The sequence below is a fragment of the Nycticebus coucang genome, chromosome 9, assembly GCF_027406575.1.
Source record: "Nycticebus coucang isolate mNycCou1 chromosome 9, mNycCou1.pri, whole genome shotgun sequence".
Taxonomy (NCBI): Eukaryota; Metazoa; Chordata; class Mammalia; order Primates; family Lorisidae; genus Nycticebus; species Nycticebus coucang.
Window position 1 is genome coordinate 133,787,697 of NC_069788.1, and position 16,213 is coordinate 133,803,909.

Sequence of the window (16,213 nt, forward strand, 5' to 3'; positions counted from 1 at the left end):
CACAGCTGTGAGACACTGATAAACCAATGTTATGAAACCTCACTGAGCTATTTGTACAGTGTGCCACTGTGGTAAGTTCACCAACTTAATTGTGAGACTGTGTATAGTAAGAGCCCTAACAGCCATTCCAGAAAAAGAGCTCCAAAATTGCTTTGAAAGGTGGACTAGTTGCTGTCATGGGCACAGAGTGCCCCCAGGAGAGTACTTGCAAAGTGACCATAATGATATTTAGCAATGAGGTATGTAGCACTTTTCCTAGGATGAGTTTATGAACTTAATTATCAGGCCTTTTATATTGAAATACACACCGTACCTTACAAATATGTACAATTATTATGCATCAAGTAGAAATAAAACTAAAAAGGTAGATGCCTGTTGCTCAGTGGGTAGGGTGCTGGCCCCAGATATCGAGGGTGACGGGTTCAAACACGGCCTGGGCCAAACTGCAACAAAAAATAGCCCAGCTTTGTGGCGGGTGCCTATAGTCCCAGCTATTTGGGAGGCTGAGGCAAGAGAATCGCCTAAGCCCAGAAGTAGGAGGTTGCTGTTGAGTTGTGACGCCACAGTACTCTACCGAGGGTGATAAAGTGAGACTCTGTCTCAAAAAAAAAAAAAAAAAGAAAAAAAGAAAACTAAAAAAATGATGGAGCTCTGAATTAAATAGGGGTGGAGGAAAAAAGGCAAATTTGAGAAATATTCAAAATACGGGGTAAAATTACTCAAACTTGGTATCAACTGGATTTGGAAATGACTCAAACTTGGTATCAACTGTGGATTTGGAAATAAAAAGGAAGAGGAAAAGGGAGAGAAAGTGAATCTAAAAGTCAATAGAACACACCGGGAGGCTGAGACAGGTGGATTGCCTGAGCTCAGGAGTTCAAGACCAGCCTAAGACCCCATATCTACCCAAACTACCCCTAGTTTTTCAAGAAACTAGCCTGAGTTTACTGCTACACAATGTCAGCACATATAAGGTAATCAATAAATATTTGTTGCTCAAATGAAAAGAAAAAAAAAAGAAAGAAAGAAAGAAAGAAACTAGCCTGGCAGCTCAGTACAGTGGTTACAGCATCAGCCACATACACCCAGGCTGGCGGGTTCGAACCTGGCCAGGGCCTGCTAAACAACATGACAACTGCAACAACAACAAAAATAGCCGGGCGTTGTGGCAGGCGCCTGTAGTCCCAGCTACTGGGAGGCTGAGGCAAAAGAATCACTTAAGTCCAAGCGTTTGAAGTTGCTGTGAGCTGTTACGCCACAGCACGCTACCAGGGAGACAAAGTGAGACTCTGTCTGAAAAAAAAAAAATTAAGAGACAGGGGGGAAAACAAAGAAATGCCCATAGTTTTACTCTTACTAAGCCTAAGGGACAAGTGAGGGTGGCCAAGAGCAAAAGTGCAGCAAATATTTGGAATATCAGACTATAGTTAAGGTAGTAGTTAAAAACTAGGAAAGAGAAGAGAAGGGCGGCGCCTGTGGCTCAAGGAGTAGGGCACCGGCCCCATATACCAGAGATGGTAGGTTCAAACACAGCCCTGGCAAAAAAAAACAAAAAAAAACAAAACAGGAAAGAGGGCTCTCTGAGCCTGTAGCTCAGCGTCTAGGGTGCCAGCCACATACACCGGAGCTGGTGGGTTCAAACCCAGTCCAGTGCCTGCCAAACAACAAAGACAACTACAACAAAAAAATAGCCAGGTAGGCATTGTGGTGGGTACCTGTAAGTCCAGCTACTTGGGAGGCTGAGGCGAGAGAATTGCTTAAGCCCAAGAGTCTGAGGTTGCTGTAAGCTGTGAAGCCACAGGGGCCTCTACCGAGGGTGACAAAGTATGACTCTTTCTCAAAAAAAAAAAACCTAGGAAAGAGGCTTAGCACCCGTAGTTCAGTGGTTAGGGTGCCAGCCAAATACATTGGAGCTGGCGGGTTTGAACCCGGCCCAGGCCTGCTAAACCACAATGACAACTGTAACAACAACAAAAAAATAGCTGGGCGTTATGGCGGGCACCTGTAGTCCCAGCTACTTGGGAGGCTGAGGCAAAAGAATTACTTAAGCCTAAGAATTGGTTGCTGTGAGCTGTGATGTCATAGCACTCTACTGAGGGTGACAAAGTGAGACTCTGTCTCCAAAATAAAATAAAATAAAATAAAACTAGGAAAGAGCACATACCTCCGGAAGGGGAATTACACAGAATGTCAGCAAACAGCAGGCCAAGAAGAGCACCCTGGAACACCACTGTTTAAGGAATGGGTAGAGGAAGAAAAAACATAAAACTATAATGGAGGCAAGGAAAAAAAGAAATGGAAGAAAACCAGAAAAGTGGCCAAATAGCATCTAATATTAACTGACCATGAATATTCTAGGTTTCTGTGTCAGCCTCTTCATTGGACCTACCCAATAATCCTAAAAGGTAGTCTTTCCATTGTGTTATAACTTTTTAGATGAGGAAACCCAGGCTTAGAGAGATAGGTACTATATAATAGTTGAGAGAAAGGGTATACAGCCAGAACTCGAGGGTTCAAACCCTGGTTTACCAGCTGTGTGTCTGTTTCCTACTCTTCATACAGGGAAAAGCAATGACAGTGTTACAGGGTTTTATAAGAAGTAAGTTAATTATAAGAAGTAAGTAAGTTAACTTATAAGAAGTTATATATAACTTATATAACTTATATATATTATAAGTTATATATATAAATATATATAATATATAATATATATTTATATAACTTATAAGAAGTTAATTATAAGAAGTAAGTTAAACTTACTGAACACAGGTTCAGTGCTCAGAATGGTTCTTGACACAAAATAGCACTCAAATACCAGTAAGCAGAAGCACAGAGAATTTCTTTCTTTCTTTTTTTTTTTTTTTGTAGAGACAGAGTCTCACTTTGTCACCCCTCGGCAGAGTGCTGTGGCATCACAGCTCACAGCAACCTCCGACTCCTGGGCCTAGGTGATTATCTGGATTCCTGAGAAGCTGGAACTACAGGTGCCCACCACAACACTTGGCTATTTTTTTGTTGCAGTTTGGCTGGGGCTGGGTTTGAACCCACCACCCTCAGTATATGGGGCTGGCGCCCTACCCACTGAGCCACAGGTGCTGCTCACAAGTTATCATTTGATACTCTTTATTACATTTCTTTGAAATTCTCTGTACTGGGGGGCACCTGTGGCTCAGCCGGTAGGGTGCTGGCCCCATATACCAAAGATGGCAGGCTCCTATGGTCCCAGCTACTTGGGAGGCTGAGGCAAGAGAATTGAGCTCAGACAATCCATCCACCTTGGCCTCCCAAAGTGCTGGGATTACAGGTGCAGGGATTGAGCCACCCTGCCCAGACAGAAGAAAGAATTTTTTTTTTTTTTGTAGAGACAGAGTCTCACTTTATGGCCCTTGGTAGAGTGCCTTGGCCTCACACAGCTCACAGCAACCTCCAACTCCTGGGCTTCAGCGATTCTCTTGCCTCAGCCTCCCGAGTAGCTGGGACTACAGGCGCCCGCCACAACGCCCAGCTATTTTTTGGTTGCAGTTTGGCCGGGGCCGGGCTTGAACCCGACACCCTCGGTATATGGGGCCAGTGCCTTACCGACTGAGCCAAGATAACTTTCAAGAATTAGTTATTAGGGCTCGGCGCCTGTGGCTCAAGTGGCTAAAGTGCCAGCCACATATACCTGAGCTGGCAGGTTTAAATCCAGCCTGGGCCTGCCAAACAACAATGACGGCTGAAACCAAAAAATAGCTGGGCGTTGTGGCGGGTGCCTGTAGTCCCAGCTACTTGGGAGGTAGAAGCAAGAGAATTGCTTGAGCCAGGAGTTAGAAGTTGCTGTGAGCTGTGATGCTACGGCACTCTACCCAGGGTGACAGCTTGAGGCTCTGTCTCAAAAAAAAAAAAGAATTAGTTATTAGACATAATTTCTCTTTTGTATATAAATAAGTATATGTATTTCGACCAGATACTTCAAAATTGAATTCACAGTATGAATGCTCCCCCCCAAATGTTACCCTAAGACACCAAGCAGAAAGAGATGCTTTAACATACTAATGATTCTTTAAATTTCCATTATTAATCAGTGGCTGAAATAAGATTAGGCAGAAGGCAGCTTTCTGACATTGGATGGCTTAAATCATGTCAGCGTATCTTTCTTTTTTTAAATAGAGCCTCAAGCTATCACCGTGGGTAGAGTGCCATGGCATCACAGCTTACAGCAACCTCCAACTCCTGGGCTTAAGTGATTCTCTTGCCTCAGCTTCCCAAGTATCTGGGACTACAGCTCTGGTATATGTGGCTGAGGGGGTGAGCTACAGGTGCCGAACCCATGTCAACGTATCTTTCATACAATTATGCCTTCTTTATTGACAGCTAGAAATACTTTTTTTTTTTTTGAGACAGAGTCTCAAACTCACCCTGGGTAAAGTGCCTTGACATCACAGCTCACAGCGACCTCCAACTCCTGGGCTTACGCGATTCTCTTGCCTCAGCCTCCCAAGTAACTGGGACTACAGGCACCCACCACAATGCTGGGCTTTTTTTATTGTTGCAGTTGTCATTGTTGTTTAGCTGGCCCAGGCGGACTTGAACCCGCCAGCCTGGGTGTATGTGGCCGGTGCCCTATCCACTGAGCTATGGGTGCTGCCTAAAGACACTTTTTTACATTTTGAGGTAGATTTACTATTTAATACCCCAAATTAAGAGAACACCCAAATGGACTGTGTCAAAGTAGAAACCAAAGAGTAAGTGGTAAAACCCTTATATACTTACAGGCTGTATAATACTCATGCCGGACCAGCTCTTTTAGCCACTCTGGGAAGATCACAATGTCTCAAGTTCTAAACTCATTTCCTCTTTCTGAACACAGTGACTGACCCTGACATCACCAAAAAAACCCAACAAAAGGCATAAACCTTAAACTAGCCTGTAAGAGCAAGGCATGGAGAGAAAATAGTTCACTTATTTTATAGATCTAATATAATGAATAAAAAGGACAATGTTGTCGCATCTCATTTCTGACACCACTTGTCAGGGCCCAGGACTGGCCAGGTCTTGGGCCTGGCTTAACTAGGTTCCGGATGCGGACCACTAAGTTACCTTGCTCAGATTTCTTAGGTGCCTGAGGGCTATCTACTTTAGCTAGAAAGAGAGAGAGTAAAGTAGTCTTCTTAGAAAGATATTAGTCTGGGCGGCGCCTGTGGCTCAGTCGGTAAGGCGCCGGCCCCATATACCCAGGGTGGCGGGTTCAAACCCAGCCCCGGCCAAACTGCAACCAAAAAATAGCCAGGCATTGTGGCGGGCGCCTGTAGTCCCAGCTACTCAGAAGGCTGAGGCAGGAGGATCATTTAAGCCCAACTCTCTACCGAGGGCCATAAAGTAGTGAGACTCTGTCTCTACAAAAAAAAAAAAAAAAAAAAGATATTAGTCTTTAGCAGAGCTTGGAAATCTTCAGCAGAGAGATGCCATGCTGGAGTTCTGCAGGCAGGAAAGGAGACAGAGTCAGCATAAGCAAGTCCGTGATAGAATGTGCATGCCCCCGACTGCCTTCTCCTCCAGCCTAATATAAAGCAGATCTCGTGCCTCTCAACACCACAGGTGTAGAGACTGCCAATTCACCACTGCTCTCATGTTGCAAGCTCTCATGCTTGTTAGAGCTAAATCCCTCTGAATGCCCTTTCCACCAAGGTGTTCCATTATTGTGCTATACAGGTATTTCTTATAACTACTCACTCTTCCTAGCCATAGGCTATAAGGGCTGCTACACAATGTACAGCCAATTGTAACTTTACTAAACATACGAATTGAACAAATTATCAAACTGTTTTAATTACTTCCCTTCCTAGCCTTGGCATTGCTTACTACTGCCATCTAGCAGCAAATCCAAAAATTAAGAAAATTGTAAAAAATCATTCAGAACATAACTCCAGGCTCCAAACAGAAAAATGCTTTAACCCAGGGGTTCTCAACCTGTGGGTCGCAGCCCACAGGAACTGTATTAAAGGGCCACAGCATTAGGAAGGTTGAGAACCACTGCTTTAACCTAATAATTTCTGCTCTTAACCATAATAACTGAGATTCAGCTGAATCTTCCTAAAACAGTCCCTCTTCCTTTGGCAACATAAATTATTACCCCCAGGTCAACTCTTAAACTTTACCCTCAAACCTGATCTGTCCCCAGAATTCCAATTCCATGTTCCTTTTTTTTTTTTTCCTGACGGAGTCTCACTGTGTTGTCCTGGGTAGAGTGCCATAGCGTCACAGCTCACAGCAACCTCAAACTCTTGGGCTCAAGAGATTCTCTTGCCTCAGCCTCCCAAGTAGCTGGGACTACAGGTGCCCACCACAACACCTATTTTTTTTTTTTATGTTAAATAATGTGTTTATTCCCAATTCGGCAGGTTCTGGAAACATCACGAGATGACTTGAGAAAGGCAAAACATGAAAAGTAAACAGTAAGAGAAACCGCAGTTCCTATCAGGCGTCACGGATTTGTTTCTTCTTCGCAGCCATTTAAAAGTCTTTGCACGCCATCTCACCAGATCTGTCGTGTCTGGGGACTAAAATGACTCAACAGCGATGGCCCTCCAACTCACGCTTCGGACAAACAGGGTTGCGTACATTTCTATCTAAACTGTGCGCATAAAACTGGGGCAGAGGCGCTATCAGTCGTCGGCTGCAGTAAATAACACCAAGGTCCTCACTTCTGGTTTCCTTTTTCTTTTCTTTTTTTTTATTTTTGGCCGGGGCTGGGCTTGAACCCGCCACCTCCGGCATATGGGACCGGCGCCCTACCCGTTGAGCCACAGGCGCCGCCCTTCCTTTTTCTTTTCAAGGAGTTAGGACCGCGCTCGTCAGGGCAGGAGGGCTTTTGCGGGCAAGGCTTTTCCAACCGCGCACCAAGTTCAAAGGGAGGCAGGGAAGGTCTAGGGGACACAGAGCCAGCCCAGCCCTCAGGGGCTACGGACCGACGAGGTGAGCGGCCACCGCTGCTGCCCGGCTTGAGGCCCCGGGGCTAGCGGCGGCCTCGGGGGGCGGCGGGCGGCGGGCGCCGGTCTGGACACCTGACTATTTTTAGAGATGAGGTCCCGCTCTAGCTCAGGTTGGTCTGGAACTCCCGAGCTCAAGCCATCCACCCACCTCAAGCTCCAGAGTATTAGGATTACAGGCCTGAGCCACCTCAAAGGTTGGCGGGTTTGAACCAAGCCTGGGCCAGCTAAACAACAATGACAACTGTAACAAAAAAATAGCCGGGCACTGTGGAAGGCAGCTGTGGTCCCAACTACTTGGGATACTGAGGTAAAAGAATCGCTTAAGTCCAAGAGTTTGAGGTTGCTCTAAGCTATGACGCCAGGGCACTCTACCCAGGGTGATATAGTGAGACTCTGTCTCAAAAATACATTCATAACCAAGATGTAAGTCACATACTATTCTCCGTTAACTGCACAGTCTTCTCAGTCACGTGGGCTCAAAATCTCAGAATCATTGATTAAAGGGAAGCAGTCACCTAGCCCATAAATCCTACTTTGTAAATTGCCCTCCATACCCATCCCCTGGCTGTTTGCCCTGCCATTATTCCCCTTTAGTTTCTCAGGACCCCCTCCTTTGCGACTGTAACCGTCTCCTATGCATCAGACACATAGGAGGACAGGGATTGCTTCATTTAACATCTAACTGGCAAAAATAGGACAAATTCTTACTTCCCATAGGAGAAAGTTCACATAAAAGAGTATTGTTCTCAAAAACTAACTTCATGGGCGGCGCCTATGGCTCAGTCGGTAAGGCGCCGGCCCCATATACTGAGGGTGGCGGGTTCAAACCCAGCCCCGGCCAAACTGCAACCAAAAAATAGCCGGGCGTTGTGGCGGGCGCCTGTAGTCCCAGCTGCTCGGGAGGCTGAGGCAAGATAATCGCTTAAGCCCAGGAGTTGGAGGTTGCTGTGAGCCGTGTGAGGCCACAGCACTCTACAGAGGGCCATAAAGTGAGACTCTGTCTCTACAAAAAAAATAAACAAAAAAAAAACTAACTTCATGGCCAGGCAAGGTGCCTCACACCTATAATCGCAGCACTTAGGAGGCCGAGGCCGGTGAACTGCCTGAGCTCACAGGTTCAAGACCAGCCTGAGCAAGTGCAACACCCCATCTCTAAAAAACAGCCTGCCATCATGGCAGGCGCCTGTAGTCCCAGCTGCTCAAGAGGCTGAGACAAGAGAATCGTTCAAGCCCAAGAGTTTGAGGTTACTGTGAGCTATGATGCCACCGAACTCTGCTGAGGGGGACAAAGTGAGACTCTTGTCTCAAAAAACAAAAAACTGTAATGGGTAAAATATTGTTAGTTTAGCCAGTAAAATATTTCCCCCATAATACGACTACCAATGTGTTGCTACTTTTCCAAGAATCTTATATCCTTTTCTGGAGTTATCTAGAGCCTACCCATTCTTCAAGATCTAGCTCAAATTCTACTAGCATAGAGAGTTTCTATGTCCTCTGAATACCAAAATATTATATTGAATACTGATGTAAAGAATATATTGAAATGCTAACTTATCTCTTTGTTTTATAAATTTATATTTGCTTCTTCCTACTGTAGAGCATAAGCTCATTAAAGATGGGCAGCATGGTTCTCACTTCTTTAATAGCAATACTCTACCAGCCTGAGGCTTACAACAGCCTATTCCACAAAATCCTTCTGGTAAGAGAAACATGGAAATAAAAACATGCGCAAAATAAACTAAAAAGAGGAAGACAGGAGGCAAAGATAAGGAACTACACATATATGTTAAACAATGACAGTTTAAACAGGAAAAGACTCACAAAAACAATCCTCAAACCTCAGATAGCCACCTCTACACCCCCTTTTCTTTAAGAAAGCAAGGCTCTTACCATATAAAATAAACTGAATATTGGTAAAAACACCCACATCATAGCCATTTTTTTTTTTTTTTTGAGACCGTCTCAAGTTGTCACCTTGGATTGATATGGCATCACAGCAACCTCAAACTCTTGGGCTTAAGTGATTCTCTTCCCTTAGCTTCCCAAGTAGCTGAAACTACAGGCACCCACCACAACACCCGGCTATTTTTTGTTGCAGTTGTCATTGTTATTTAGCAAGCCCAGGTTGGGCTTGAACCCACCAGCCTTGTTGTATGTGGCTGGTGCCCTACTCACTGAGCTCTAGGAGTTGAGCCCACTTGATGGTTTGAATGTAATTTAACAGGTAGTCCTAGAAACCCAAATCCTGTAATTAATAGGTTCAAAATGCTACTTTTCTTTCGCAATATATATATATATATATATTTTTTTTTTTTTGTAGAGACAGACTTTCACTTTATGGCCCTCGGTAGAGTGTCATGGCATTACACAGTTCACAGCAACCTCCAACTCCTGGGCTTACACAGTTCACAACTCCTCCAACTCCAATTCTCTTGCCTCAGCCTCCCAAGTAGCTGGGACTACAGGTGCCTGCCACAACACCCGGCTGTTTTTTTGTTGCAGTTCCGCCAGGGCTGGGTTTGAACTCGCCACCCTCGGTATATGGGGCCTGCACCCTACCAACTGAGCCACAGGTGCCGCCCTGCAATATTTTTATATAGGATCAAACTATCTCAAATTTCCAGAATGCAATTCAGTACCGTGGGCTTTGTTTTATATGTTATAAACTTGATTCTGATGTTAAAAAAAAAATTATTAAAAAAAAAAACATTATTTTAATCATTCCAGATTTTAAGTAGGTTGTGGTAGTTCATGTCTGTAATCATAACATTCCAGGAGGACAAGGCCAGAAGATCCTTTGAGCTCAAGGAATTTGAGCAGGCTTGGCGCCTGTGGCTCAAGCAGCTAAGGAACCAGCCACATACACCTGAGCTGGTGGATTCAAATACAGCCGGGCCCCACCAAACAATGACAGCTGCAACCAAAAAATAACCGGGCGTTGTGGTGGGAGCCTGTAGTCCCAGCTACTTGAGAGACGGAGGCAAGAGAATCGCTTGAGCCCAGGAACTGGAGGTTACTGTGAGCTGTGATGCCACAGCACTCTACCAAGGGGGACAACTTGAGGCTCTGCCTCAAAAAAAAAAAAAAAACAGTCAGGCATTTCGGCAGGTGCCTGTAGTCCCAACTACTTGAGAGGCTGAAGCACAACTGCTTAAATTCAAAAGTTGGAGGTTTTTGTGAGTTAGGCTGACACCACAGCACTCTAGCTTGGGCAACAGAGGAAGATTCTGTCTTGGGAGAAAATAAAAAGCCGGTGCAGTGACTCAGGCCTGACTAGCCTGAGCCAGAGCAAGATCCCATCTCTAAAACATAGCCAGGCATTATGTTGGGCACCTATAGTCCAGCTACTCCACAGGGTGAGGCAAGAAATTACTTGACCCCAAGAGCTGGAGATGGCTGTGAGCTATGATGCCATAGCACTCTACCAAGGGTAACAAAGTGAGACTTTATCTCAAAACAAATTAAAAAAATCTTCCTATTTTTTTTTTTTGTAGAGACACAGTCTCACTTTTATGGCCCTCGGTAGAGTGCCGTGGCCTCACACAGCTCACAGCAACCTCCAACTCCCGGGCTTAAGCGATTCTCTTGCCTCAGCCTCCCGAGTAGCTGGGACTACAGGCGCCCGCCACAAAGCCCAGCTATTTTTTGGTTGCAGTTTGGCCAGGGCTGGGTTTGAACCCACCACCCTCGGTATATGGGGCCGGCACCTTACCGACTGAGCCACAGGCGCCGCCCAAATCTTCCTATTTTTATAATAGCTCAGAGAGGCCAGGAGAGGTGGCTCACGCCTATAATTCTAACACTCTGAGAGGCCGAGGCGGGTGGATTGCTTGAGCTCAGAAGTTCAAGACCAGCCTGAGCAAGAGTTGAGACCCCATCTCTACTAAAAATAGACAAATTAGCTGGGTGTTATGGTGGGTGCCTATAGTCCCAGCTACTCAGGAGGCTGAGGCAAGTGAATTGCTTGAGCCCAAGAGTTTGAGATTACTGTGAGCTATGACACCATGGCATTCTACATAGGGTGACAGAGACTCTATCTCAAAAAAAAAGGAAAAAAAGAAAAAAGAAAGAGAATTCCCAATAAACTGTACTTTAAGTGCACAAAAATAAAAACATTGTGTCTTATAAACTGCATTTCATATCCTCACATCCCAAAGTTAGATGATAGAACACTCTCATTGGGTTTGCAAAAGAGTAGGTCCAAACACCTAATTTTTTTTTTTTTTGTAGAGACAGAGTCTCACTTTATGGCCCTCGGTAGAGTGCCCTGGCCTCACACAGCTCACAGCAACCTCCAACTCCTGGGCTTAAGCGATTCTCTTGCCTCAGCCTCCCGAGTAGCTGGGACTACAGGCGCCCGCCACAACGCCCGGCTATTTTTTGGTTGCAGTTTGGCCGGGGCCGGGTTTGAACCTGCCACCCTCGGTATATGGGGCCGGCATCCTACCGACTGAGCCACAGGCGCCGCCCCAAACACCTAATTTTTAAAAAAAATCATCTCTTTGGAAAAAGCTTATGAGAATATTGTGGAATTTTTTTCTTTGTCCTCACTTTACTAGCATGGGAGTAACTTGACCTGATCCCCTGTAAATTGCTGATACAGGAACCATGCTGGAAGCGTCAGACTGTGGCTAGGGACCTATTGAAACAGAACGAGGAAAAAGGGCTGCAGTCCATGGTTACTGTCCAGTACAGACTTTTTCAGGGTAAAGGATGTGAGGTTTGTTCCTGTAGACTAATAGAACAGGTCTGGAGCCACCTTACAAAGAGAATTATGCAATAGGACCGTCTATAGAGACACGTGGATGAGAATGGAGTTTATAGGGTGAAGAAACTAACAGTTGGAAACTCGGGCTGCAAGCAAGTTGTAAGCAGCTGGCTTTTCCACCCTTTTAGCTAAGACTGCTAGACGTCAGCTGATCACTAGGCACACAACTAAACTAGTTAGGTGTGGCTATGCCACAGACTTTTAGCCAATGGAAAGTGAGAAAAAGTAATGCAGGTCACTTACAGGTGGGGTCCACAGACACTTTCCACATGTGCTTCTCCTTACTTACCATTCCTACTCATGAAAAAAGTAGAAATTTACTGATTAGTTATTATACATTGAATAACTAATCAGAGCAGGGCTTTTTGTTCATATATTATCTTATTCCAACTTCTCTATTCTGAATGGTAACAATACAACTGAATCAGATCCTAACTCCTAAAAATTATGAATTTTAGAAAGAGCAACAGATGGCCATCTTCTTCTGACATACGACAAAATACTGAAGTCATAAAAGCTACTGTCTTCTTGCTGGGTGAATTAGAGGGAAACAGAGAAGTTCTTGCATTCAGTGATGGGGAGCCATCAATCCAGTTCTTCACAGTCTACGGCACATCCTAAGTTGGGAGCAATGGGACCCAGAGTCTGCCTTTACTGAGTTAGTTTCCTTAAGTGGAATTCCTTTCACTTTGAGGTTATGCTTCGTAAATGAGAAGAAAACCTCTGACTACAATAAACTTGAAATTATCACAAGCTACAGAATAGCAGTTTCTCTTCCTAGAACAGCAATGTTTTGATGTGATAATTCAAAACAACATCAACAACAAACATACTATAAAACTGAATGCAAAAGTCACATAAAATTTTAAGGTTGAAGATTAGAATCCAAAGAAATCTCATTCTTCTTAAAAGGAAAAGTTGGATAAGCACCAACCTGTGGTAACTTAGGTTCTTTTCTTTGTAGAGACAGAGTTTCACTTTATCGCCCTCGGTAGAGTGCCGTGGCCTCACACAGCTCACAGCAACCTCCAACTCCTGGGCCTAGGCGATTCTCCTGGCTCAGCCTCCCGAGTAGCTGGGACTACAGGCGCCTGCCACAACGCCCAGCTATTTTTTTGTTGCAGTTTGGCCGGGGCAGGGTTTGAACCCGCCACCCTCAGTATATGGGGCCGGCGCCCTGCTCACTTGAGCCACAGGCGCCACCCAGGTTCTTTACATAGTAATCTGAAAGCGTAACTCACCAGTTGTGCTTTTTTTCTTTAATAGTCCCTGTAGGATGGGGGGTGGCGCCTGTGGCTCAAGGAGTAGGGCGCCAGTCCCATATACTTGAGATGGCGGGTTCAAACCCAGCCCCGGCCAAAAAGCACAAAAAAAAAGTCCCTGTAGGATGTAAATTCCACCAGGATAGGATATTTCACTCTTATCTATATCCTTTATGGTAGGGCTGAATAATGGCCCCAAAGATACCTAGTTCCTAATTCCTGGAATCTGTGAATGTTTCATTATACAACAAAAAGGGACTACAGATTAAATTTCTTGAAATGGAGAGATTATCCTGGATTATATGAGTGGGCCCTACATTTAACATCAAGTGACCTCAAGAGGGAAATCAGACTATAGAAGAGATTATTATGAAGCGGAGATTGGAGTGACATGCTTTGTGTTAAGGAGCCAGGAGCCAAGGAACACATGAGGCCACCAGAAGCCAAAAAAGGCAAGAAAATGGATCTTCCTCTCAGCTTCCAGAAGGGAGGGCGGTCCCTATAGCTCAGTGGGTGGGGTGCTGGCCACATACGCTGAGGTGGGTGGGTTCAAACCCAGCCTGGGCCAGCTAAAAGAATGACAACTGCAACAAAAATAAAAATAGCCGGGTGTTGTGGTCGGCACCTGTAGTCCCAGCTACTTGGGAGGCTGAGTTAAGAGAATCGTGTAAGCCCAAGAATTTGAGGCTGCTTTGAACTATGACGCAACAGCACTCTACAGAGGGTGCCACAGTGAGACTGTCTCAAACAAAAAAGAAAAAAAAGAAAAAGAAAATTCTTTAGAAGTTGCAGAAAAAACTCATGATTTTAGGTTTACACAGGATGCAACTCAAAAACTGCATGGATCATGATATAATGTGAGAAAAACGAACTCAGAAAAGCAGTTGTGTAGGTTGATTTACTTTTCTTTACGCTACTTACACCAGTCTAAGGAACTACAACCAGTTAAGTAACACTTCTGTACTCACAGGGAATGCAGTCCACACGGGCTTACAAGATACTTCACACTATGGTATATGGCTGCACGCTAACCACTATTTTATCCTGTACAGTAGGTTCAAATGACAGTGTAGACTCCACAAGGAAGAGTTTCAAAAGCAGAAAGTCACGTGTAGTTTACATCACTTATAATTTATACACTTTTATCGTTGGTCCCCGTAACTCTTAAGAAGTGGTCAAGTCTGGCCAGGCGTGGTGGCTCATGTCTGTAGCCCGAGCGCTGTGGGAGGCCGAAGGCGGGTGGATTGCCTGAGCTTAGAGGTTGGAGACCTGTATGAACAGCAGTGAGGCAGAGTAAGACCCCGTCTCTACTAACATCAAAAACAGCAAGACGTTGTGGTGGGTGTCTGTAAGCCCACCTAATGGGGAGACAAGGGGACAGAGCACTGCCAGAGGAAGAACATCTAAAAAAAGAAGAAAATGAACAAAAAAAAAAAAAAAAGTACTTCAAACAAAGAATGAACAGCAAGCTGAAATTAAAAATTAAAAAAAAAAAAGTGGTCAAGTTTGGTATTGATTTCAATTCTGCAGTTGAAGAAGCTGAGGCTGACTTGTCCAGGCAAAGGCTAACAATTGTCTTTTACTTAAATGTCACTAGATCATTTTACCTTGAAAACGACAATCAATTCATTTCCTGTATGGACTTTTTTTGTAGAGAAGGGCCTCCCAAAATGCTGGGATTACAGGTGGGGGCGGCCCTGTTCCATTAGTGTTGACTGTTAAAATAACTTCAATTAATAAAGAAAAGAGGGCTCGGCGCCTGAAGCTCAAGCGGCTAAGTCTCCAGCCACATACACCAGAGCTGGCGGGTTCGAATACAGCCCGGGCCCGCCAAACAACGACAACTACAACCAAAAAATAGCTGGGCGTTGTGGCAGGCGCCTGTGGTCCCAGCTACTTGGGAGGCGGAGGCAGGAGAATCGCTTGAGCCCAGGAGTTGGAGGTTGCTGGGTAGAGTGCTGTGGCACTCTACCCAGGGTGACAGCTTGAGGCTCTGTCTCAAAAAGAAAGAAAAGAAAGAGAGAGAAAGAAAACAGGAGCAACATTTTACAAGTAATACCAGTTTAATTTTACAGCCATGGAAGCGAAATGCCACTAGATGAAGAGATCACACGGACGAGTCATTTAATGTCTGTTTCTTCCCATTAAATTACCTACTTTTTCAGATTAACGAGCGGATTAAATGATCCCACACATGTAAGGTGCTTAACATTGTAGCTGCTGTTACAGCACATATCACCTTCTGTGGCGTCTCTTCCCAAGCGGAAATCTGCATTCTGGCCTCGAGAAAAACCCAGTATATAATGTGGGGAGAGAATAAGGGAAGAGCAAGGACAAACAGGTCCTTGACACCCTTCCTTGAAAACTAAGGTACGAGGTTTAGCTTTTACTGAGAAACGGGCCAGATAAAGTGCTGGGGCGGCGTCGGCACCACTAGTCGGACCCGCAGCAGGCTCTGCGGGTAGGGCCAGAACAGCTGCGACCCAGGGCTACGCTCCCCAACACGTGCTCCCTCTGCTCGGCACCTCCCATTCCCTCGGCGCTCCCTGAGCTAGATGTTCAGTCATTTTAGCTTTCTATATTCAACCAGCACTGCTGCCGCCCGTGGATACAACTGCCCACCCTGGGAAGCTAGCACAACTCGGTTTTGGAAAAATGTACCTCAGCAGGCAGCCCCTACGACACCGTAGAAAACGCAACCTCCGCCAGCGCGCGGCTTAGACCAGACGACCGGAACCCCGCCCTCTACTTTTCTGATTGGATAAACGTGTACAGGAACAGGAAGCGTATTGGTCTGCAGTAGAGTGGCGGGCCATAGCGCAGGAAAAGCAAAAGAGGAGAGGGGTGGAGACAAGGAGTTTGCCCGGAACTGTCCTTTCGCTACCTCCTGATTGGACGTGAGTATGACGTCTTCAACGCCGTAGACCCAGCTTTCGTAAACGCTTCCGCACATCTCCCCCTACAAGAACGGAAGTTTAAGCTATCCTATTGGTTGTGATTAAGTCTTCCGGCAGCGTGGCCAATCGGGAGCAGGAATAAGGCGGTTTGCCTCTTCTCCGGCGGCTGGATCTTTCTGACGGTATCGGGCAACGTGATTTCCTTTCGGCGCATAGCTTCTACGCAGCCAAATGCAGATAGAGAATCTGTTATGGTGACTACGAGACTTCCACTGAGGGTGAGGAATAATTTAAGTAGTTAGAACCAGGCCTTGA

General features: G+C 45.4%; 1 protein-coding gene across 2 annotated transcripts in view; it reads right to left on the reverse strand.

Annotated features, from left to right (window-relative positions):
• The window catches only part of WDR89 (WD repeat domain 89), a 36,274-nt gene extending 20,539 nt beyond the window's left edge, over window positions 1–15,735 (reverse strand). Inside the window, exon 1 of one of the 2 annotated variants that reach the window (XM_053602578.1) lies at window positions 15,663–15,735. The gene's annotated coding sequence lies outside the window, so the exon portion shown is untranslated. Of the gene's footprint in view, window positions 1–4,397; window positions 4,517–15,662 lie in introns of those variants that run through there. The other variant, XM_053602579.1, reaches the window with a different exon arrangement.
• Window positions 15,736–16,213: the final 478 nt, after the last annotated feature.